Source organism: Rhincodon typus, unplaced genomic scaffold (assembly GCF_021869965.1).
Source record: "Rhincodon typus isolate 14 unplaced genomic scaffold, sRhiTyp1.1 hic_rhity00000091, whole genome shotgun sequence".
Lineage (NCBI taxonomy): Eukaryota > Metazoa > Chordata > Chondrichthyes > Orectolobiformes > Rhincodontidae > Rhincodon > Rhincodon typus.
In genome coordinates this window covers 73,199-81,004 of record NW_025965729.1, presented here as the reverse complement: position 1 = coordinate 81,004, position 7,806 = coordinate 73,199, and the positions used below count along the sequence as shown (strand labels likewise).

The 7,806-nt window shown below is 43.8% G+C and overlaps 1 non-coding gene across 1 annotated transcript; it reads right to left on the bottom strand.

Moving 5' to 3' along the window:
• Positions 1 to 7,734: 7,734 nt before the first annotated feature.
• trnae-cuc lies at positions 7,735 to 7,806 on the bottom strand. The gene has a single exon. It is a non-coding gene; the product is annotated as a tRNA-Glu (tRNA).

Sequence of the window (7,806 nt, the reverse complement as noted above, 5' to 3'; positions counted from 1 at the left end):
AAGATCCGATGCATCTTCAGTGCGTCCTATTTCTTGAATTTCAAAATTAGGCGATTTTCAGGTTCATGACTTTCGACTCATTGTTCTGTTGTCCTGGCAATACATCCACATGATATATATTTCCTGGAGACTTTGCCTGTAACTCACACAACAATCAGGAAGCGGACAGCACCAACCAGCACTGGAACTGAACTCATTGCCTGCCATTGGATTTTACCAATACAGTCTGTAAAATTCAGCCTCACCGTTAATGTGAAGAGGGGCTGTGGGACTGCAGTTTCCTCTCCTGCTGTTCAGTAAAGATAATTCCAACTGTAAAAGGAATTGTTGTTCATTTGAAACATTTCTTCCTGAACTCACTGCCATCTGCTTTAACAAGAGGAGCCGAAATCTCCTTATAGATTGAAACGTAAAGTTGCGTGTTAACAAATTAAGTGAGAAAATATCTGTATAATGTTAGCAGCATGGCATTGTTACTGACTGAATGAAGTGGCTGCCCAGGGGGAGGTGGTTGTGTGTTTAAACCCCACGATGAACACTTTTTGTTTGGGCAAACAACATCCCTGCAGCAGTGTTCCCAATATAAAACGAACAGGAAAGTACCATGCGCAATTGAACAGCTACTGAAAAGGAGAAACACTATCAAGCAACACCCCCAAACAACAAGCTCTGCTTCGATATAAAGAAGAAGCACTTTACTGAGCCGAGAGGCCATGAGCTTGACGTGATTTAAACACACAACTTTCTGATCTGGAATCAGATGCGCTTCCGTTGCACCACAAGCCCACAGTGGACAGAGACACTGCTGTGCAGAATTACGTGAAGTGATCATACCCCAATGAGAAATTATTACGAAAAACGGAGGTAGAAAGGTCGCGCACTTTCTGCATCTTTTCTCCCCGCTCTCTCCGCGTGTCCCCAATCATCTTTTTTCACTCTCCACCCGTTTGTCTGTCCTTTTGCTCCCTCATCCTGTCCGACTCCATTTCATTCTTTCAGCCTCTCTCTTCTTGCCATTTAACTTTCTCATTGATACATTCTGATCTGAACTGGGGAGATTGATTCCAGTCTGTGTGTCACAGGGTGGATCCAGGAATTACTCTCGAACCTCCATCAGGGACAACGAGAAATAAACGATTTGGTTGTGGTATTGGAGTGGGGGTAGATTCCAATACAGATATGCTCAGGCATTTTTCACAAATGTTCTTGTGAGTAAACGACAAAACAAGTAACTGACTGTATTCCTGCATTTGCATCATTAGAAACCTAATGTTCTTGGCTTCAAACAAACCTGACTCGCTTTCTTCAGCTCTGTCCGGGGTAGCACAATGGATAACGTAATGACATCTGTATAGGGATCAGGAGATTGTAGTTTTCTCTCTGGTCAAGTGCAGTTCATGACTTCTTTATACTCCCAAATTACTATTTCTCATTGGCCTGAAGCCGTGATGAGGTTTGAATTTCTGTTGCACACGAACGAGAATCCTCTCACAGTCTAAAATCAGTAAATGCTATCAAGAACATCAGAGTGAATGTCCCAGCATCATTAAAGGAGTGGAAGCTGAAATAGTCCCACAAGCTGCTCATGGGCACCTTTCCATTTCCCAAACCCACCGACCCAATCATGCAGTTCCTGACAATGGCAAGGAAACAAAATGGAAAACCCAGTCTCAGCTTTGTGAATCTTTAGAAACACTTTGGGAAGTGGAATCAAGGAGAATTAAAGATGAACTGTCCCACTGAGCAGAGACCGTCGTCTTTAAGAATCTGGGGCATTGACTCATGTTCTCGGGATCATTAACTGATCCGAGACATTGAAAGGATTCCTGTCACAGTTGCTTTGCTTCTGCTGTTGTCACGATCAAGAACAATAAATCCTGATTCCCTGAACAGGAACGGAGATAGGCCGCGGCCGAATCCTAACCACGAGCGGGAAGGAATCAATTATATTTGCATGAATATTTTTTCTGACTTAATTTCGTCAAACTCCCGCTTTTTCACGTCTCCGTTTGACGTTAGAATATTATCTACATGGGAAAGGAATGAAAACACAAGTCTGGTGGAACTTGAACCTGCTAGATAAAAGCAGGAATTGTGTCTCCAAGAGCTGGTTCACTTCCTAATTATTAGGGGATGACTTTCCTTACCAATTGAAAAAAAAAGCTCAATTCCATTGATAATGCTTCACGGGGAAACATATGCCAAACATTTCAAAACCTTGAAATGTTTTTACAGTCAATGCTATTCAGCTGCACGCGTTCACAAAATTTATTTACATCTAAATTTCCTTTATCTGTTTTTGAAAATCATGACCAGTTGTGTCGCAATTTACAACGGGCTTCACTTTGAATAATATGCCGCACTTTTCAAAACCATAAGCGTTTTCACACTCAGTCTGAATCATCTGTTCACGACATTTCATTGCACCTAAAGTCATTCAAATTCGAATTGATTTCCCTGCCAAGCCCTGCCCCGTCCTGCCCTGCCACCCAGTATCCGGCACCCATTCCCCTCAGACCTGGACACTGACTCTCTCCCCTTGTTAAATTCACTCTTTGTATGTTTGCTCATATATCTTTTAAAACACTCAGGAATCAGCTTCTACTTTTATTTCTGAAAAATCGTTGCCGACTTAAATAACTCTCTGAGTCAAAGAAATTCGACTCCAATGTTTTCTTTATCATTCACTGATCTTTTTGAATCTCTGACCTCTTGACCTTGATTCCCCCGAAAGAGGGGATGTTCCGCAAATATAAACAAACTAAACCTCGCATTGTCAGGGAAATCTCCGTTAGTTTACTTCCCAATTTTCCCGACCTCAAGTGCAGCTTTTCCAACTTTTCCAACATCTCGGGAATGTCATCCTGCATCCTGTCCACCATCCAGACAAAATCGTCTGCATCTTTTCTAATCTCTCTCGTTTTGGTGAAGAGTGACGGACAAAGATTACATACGTTGCTCGAACTGAGACTGAACTGCAGATATTGCAGTTGTACGATGATCTATTCATTTAATTAACACGATTTCTCCATTTATAAACTCAACTAACCCAAATTATTGTCTAACCACATCATGGACATCGTCTCTATGGGGACCAAAAGCTCTTGACTCACTTCTTTGGCACTTTCATGGAATGTGGGAATGGCTTGTAACGCCAACATCCCTAAATCCCTGAGACCCAACTGACTCTCAGCTATTTCGAAAGGTAACTGATATTCAACTACCTCCCTGTGGGGCTCGAGTCACTTCCATTGCAGACTGGGTAAGGGCAGTTTATATCCTTCACCAAATGTCAGAGTGAAACTGAAATTGACACTTTTTTTTAAAAGAAGGACCTCCTATTTATAGTGTATCGTCTTTCTATGTAGATGTCCCGTTTGTGCATCACTTTGTGCCTCTCTGTATTGAATTCTACCAAATGATTATTTTGTGAATGAACATATTTTCCCCATCTCTCATCTTTCTAAACTCTATAGCGCACTGACTGATATTATTTGTATGCGCCTGGAGGACAGCCCTCCCATCCCTGGGATGAATCCAGTGAACATTCCTGACGCGAACTCGCAAGCAAGTATTTCCTTCTCTGTGCTAGGAAATCGTTACTGCAATGATCTGCAGTTGTGTGCTCATTAAAACCGAGATAATTGAGCAAGAATTTCACATTCAGTTTTTGCAATCTGATTCCTGTATGGGTTGAACCAAATCGTTTACAATGACTTCCAAATTTGTCTGAACTCAATCATTAACTGTTCTCTCTTGATCATCCCGTTGTGTATTTTAACATCAAGTAATTTGTCAGTTTATCTTACTTTTCCAACAATTTCAAACAAACGCACATAGTTAACAAACCGATAGAGTAAAACAGTTTAAACCGCGCCCAAAACAGGGCGCAGTGGCCAAGTGGGGAGGTGTCGGTCTCGTAAATCGAAGATCGTGGATTCGATCCCCACCTGTGTCCTAGTAGCGTACTGGTTGCTAATCTCAGCTCAAAGAGTCCATCATTTGGATTGTAGCTATTTCTTAGAGTTACGGTGCTGATCAGAGTTTTGCGTTTCCTCTGAAGAAGCAAAGGTTGGATCCAAGACAAGCGTTTCAAACCTGAAAAGTGCAATGGTTTCAGATCAAAATTAGGAATGATGTGAAATGAAAAAATTAGTTAGAGTTGGCTCAGTACAGCAGAGATTTAAGGAGATATTTCAGAAACAAAAGCTCAATTGTCTTTGCCTGTTTTCCTTCACTTTTGAAGATGAGCACACGTTTTTGCAGCCTGACTCCAGCTCCACTGCGTCAATTCCACTATGTCGTACCACCCAGAAGGGAAGGGTCAGGCAAATAGACACGCAGAAGAAACAAAGGACGGCACGGTAGCTCAGTGGTTAGCACTGCTGCCTCACCTGGGTTCGATTCCACCCCCGGGCGACTGTCTGTGTGGAGTTTGCACATTCTCCCCGTGTCTGCGTGGGTTTCCTCCGGGTGCTCCGGTTACCTCCCACAGTCCGAAGATGTGCAGGTTGGGTAAATTGTCCATGCTAAATTGCCCATAGTGTTCAGGGATGTGTACAATAGGTGAGTTACAGGGGAATGGGTCTTGGTGGGATGCTCTGAGGTTCGGTGTGGACTTGTTGGGCCATAGGGCCTGTTTCTACACCGTAGGGATTCTATGAAAGCACCTTCAGTGCATGTACAATGACTGATAAAATGCTCAGGAGACACAAGATGGAGTATGATTATATATGTGAAAGGATTACTTACATAACCTCTGTTACGTAAAGACTCCCATCATGTTGGAAAAAATGAATTTCCTGTCTGTAATTCTGCTGAACAGCTAAATATTTGCCTCGCGACAGCACAATGCTTAGAGGCAGTGACATACCATCTTCTTGTGGTTGGTTGGCTCACCGAGCCAGTTCGTTGTTCCGCAGATGTTGCATTACGCCAAACAGAAGAAGAGTACCTCTTCCAAGTATTCAGAAACAATGGATACCCGAAAAACTGGGTCAGAAGATGCCTATCACAGGAACGACACCAGGAAGACACTACACGCCCCGAAACACTCATCAAGTTACCTTACAGCAGGAACACGTCTGAACTGACTGCAAGACTCCTACGACCACTGGGCATCAAAGTAACACACAAACCCACATCAACCCTTCGCCAACTGCTCACCCGGAACAAAGACCCACTACCCACTATGAACAAGACCAAGGTCAGACACAAGATTCCCTGCAAAGACTGCGGCTAACACTACATTGGACAAACAGGAAGGAAATTAATCACAAGGGTACACAAACATCAATTGGCAATAAAAGGACACGACCAATACTCACTCACCTCCATCCACATGAATAAGAAGAACCACCAATTCGATTGGGACAATGCCAGGATCCTGGGACAGGCAAAGCAGAGACAAGCACGGGAAAACCAAGAAGCCTGGTACTCCACTGAGAAAGCCATCAATAAACAAATAGAGCTCGACCCCAAATGCACTCCGTTGCGAAGAAAACTGGAAGTGAGGTAATCCAGCTCAACGGACACCAGAGTTTAAATACCAGGCGGGAAAACACAACAGCGCTTCATCGGAGGTTGCACTGATGTTGTTAACCAATAGAGTAATGAAACGTCTGCGGAACAACCAACCAGCTCGGCGAGCCAACCAACCACAACATCCACAACTTGAGCTACAAATCTACTCTAAAATTTTAAAGGTATTTGCTGTTTCTTCAGTCAAATCTCCATCGGTTTACACTGTATCTTCCTCAAATTCCTGCTTCCAGTAAACACCTCAATCCGGAACAAATCTATCAAACTGCTTTCATTCCAAAACAGATCCAAGGTGCACCTTGCAGAAGGCACGTGTTGGCACTTTCAATGATACTCTGTCTCCCCGGGAGCTGCAAACCTGTCTGGCGCTGGTTCAGACAGCACCGTCCTTCCTGTGACATGTCCCATTGTGAATGGGAGGACAGATATTAACAACTCGCACTTGTCAATGTGTCAATGTTGAGCGAGTGTTAGATTGCGCAGTGCCTCAGTAACGGGAGGAAGGACGTAAAAGAGGGTTTGTGATAGTGGGATGGAGAAATGTCTGCGAGAAGAGGCAAGTTTGAATTCTGATACATCAAACGCAGACATGTGAAAGAGGGAGTGTTTGAGGGAATAAAACCACCACCTCAGAGAATATTTTCATGCAAATCAATTAATTCCTTAACGAATGACGAGTCCCAAGGAGCAAAATGGGGAAGAATAAAGGCGACCGTGACGTGGACTTGAACCGAGGTTGCTGCGGCCACAACGCAGAATATTATCCACTATACGATCACGGCAACACAGTGAAAGACGCGATTAAAAAGCATGATAAGGACAATGGCTGAGGATGTGTTCGTAACAGCACCGGATACACAACGGGAATACTTGGCGAACAGTGGACTGACGTGTAAGAACTCAGAGTGGGCTGCAATCTTTAACTTCGATGCTCCCAGACTGTATCATTGAGTAAGTTGAAGACTGAGATTGATAGATTTCTACAAATGTATTTATCAAAAGCAATGCAGTTTAGCATTGGTTACTTCACCAGTTCCCTCACACAAGGAAGTAGCCATTGCTGCAGACGACCATATAATCCCAGTTCCCAGGCCCGGAACCAGACAGACTCAGTGGCCCAGCTGCGAAGATACAACCGGAAATGGGGATGGCAATGAGCGTGCGGACATAAGCTGTGATAATAGCTAACGAGATAACCTGTGCATTTTAAACCAAGACAATGTGACAAAACCGAGACAGAGCCGCGGGGATGATGTGCAGAAGGATGAGAGAATGCAATGCTGAATCAGACAGTGACCAGGGTGATACAGATAGAAGTGACGCAATCGGTGAGTGCGCGGCCCTTCTATGACGGTGTCGAGGCGCGTGAAATGCCGAGGCTGTGAGCTCCAACCTCACCCGGAGCAGCTTTTATTGACATGGAGCAGGGATTATTGGGCATTGGGCTCTGCGAAAGGTTACTCAGCAATTTTAATCTGAAGCAAAGTAGTTTTCTGCAGCACAGATATTTGTGCATTGTGGGACGATCTGTCCATGAAAATGTCTCAATTATAAAAAAAAATGCTGCAAGTATTCAACTCGTCAGGAGAGAAATATGTGCAGGGAGAAGTGGAGGTAATGTTTTCGCTCTCTGAACTTTCTCATATGGCTGACCCTGCACTGGGTTGAATTGCGGGAAGGGCTTTTTAGTTCATTTCATATTATTCAATTTACTGCAAGCATGCACAGGTCATTAAAGTTATCTAAATTTCTGAAAGCTGACAGTAATACACAATGTTGTGATTTGGCTCGAGTTTAATCGAGGTTATGGAGGAAAACGGAGTGGAGATTTTTTTTTCAGACCAGTGGTGATCTAATTGAATGGCTGCTTCCTGACGACAAACGTGTTTTGATTTGGCATTGAACCTCACCAGAACAGGAAGGGGAGACTATTGAGATGAAGCGCGATGGTGCTTATCGTTGCTGGTTGTTCAACTTGTGAATGGTTCCTGCTAATGTCCCTGTTAACAACACAACACAAAGGTGAATAGTCCGACTGAGCAGTGACAGTTAAGGCACCTTTCCTCTTTTTAAGAAACTGGAACATGGACTCTGATGTTCTCGGGGGCATTAACTGACCTGAGATATTGAAAGGAATCCCATCAGAACGACGCTGCTTTTGCTGTTGCCACTATCAGGAACAATAAACCTTAATTCCCTGACCGGGAATCGAACCCGGGCCGCGGCGGTGAGAGCGCCGAATCCTAACCACTAGACCACCAGGGA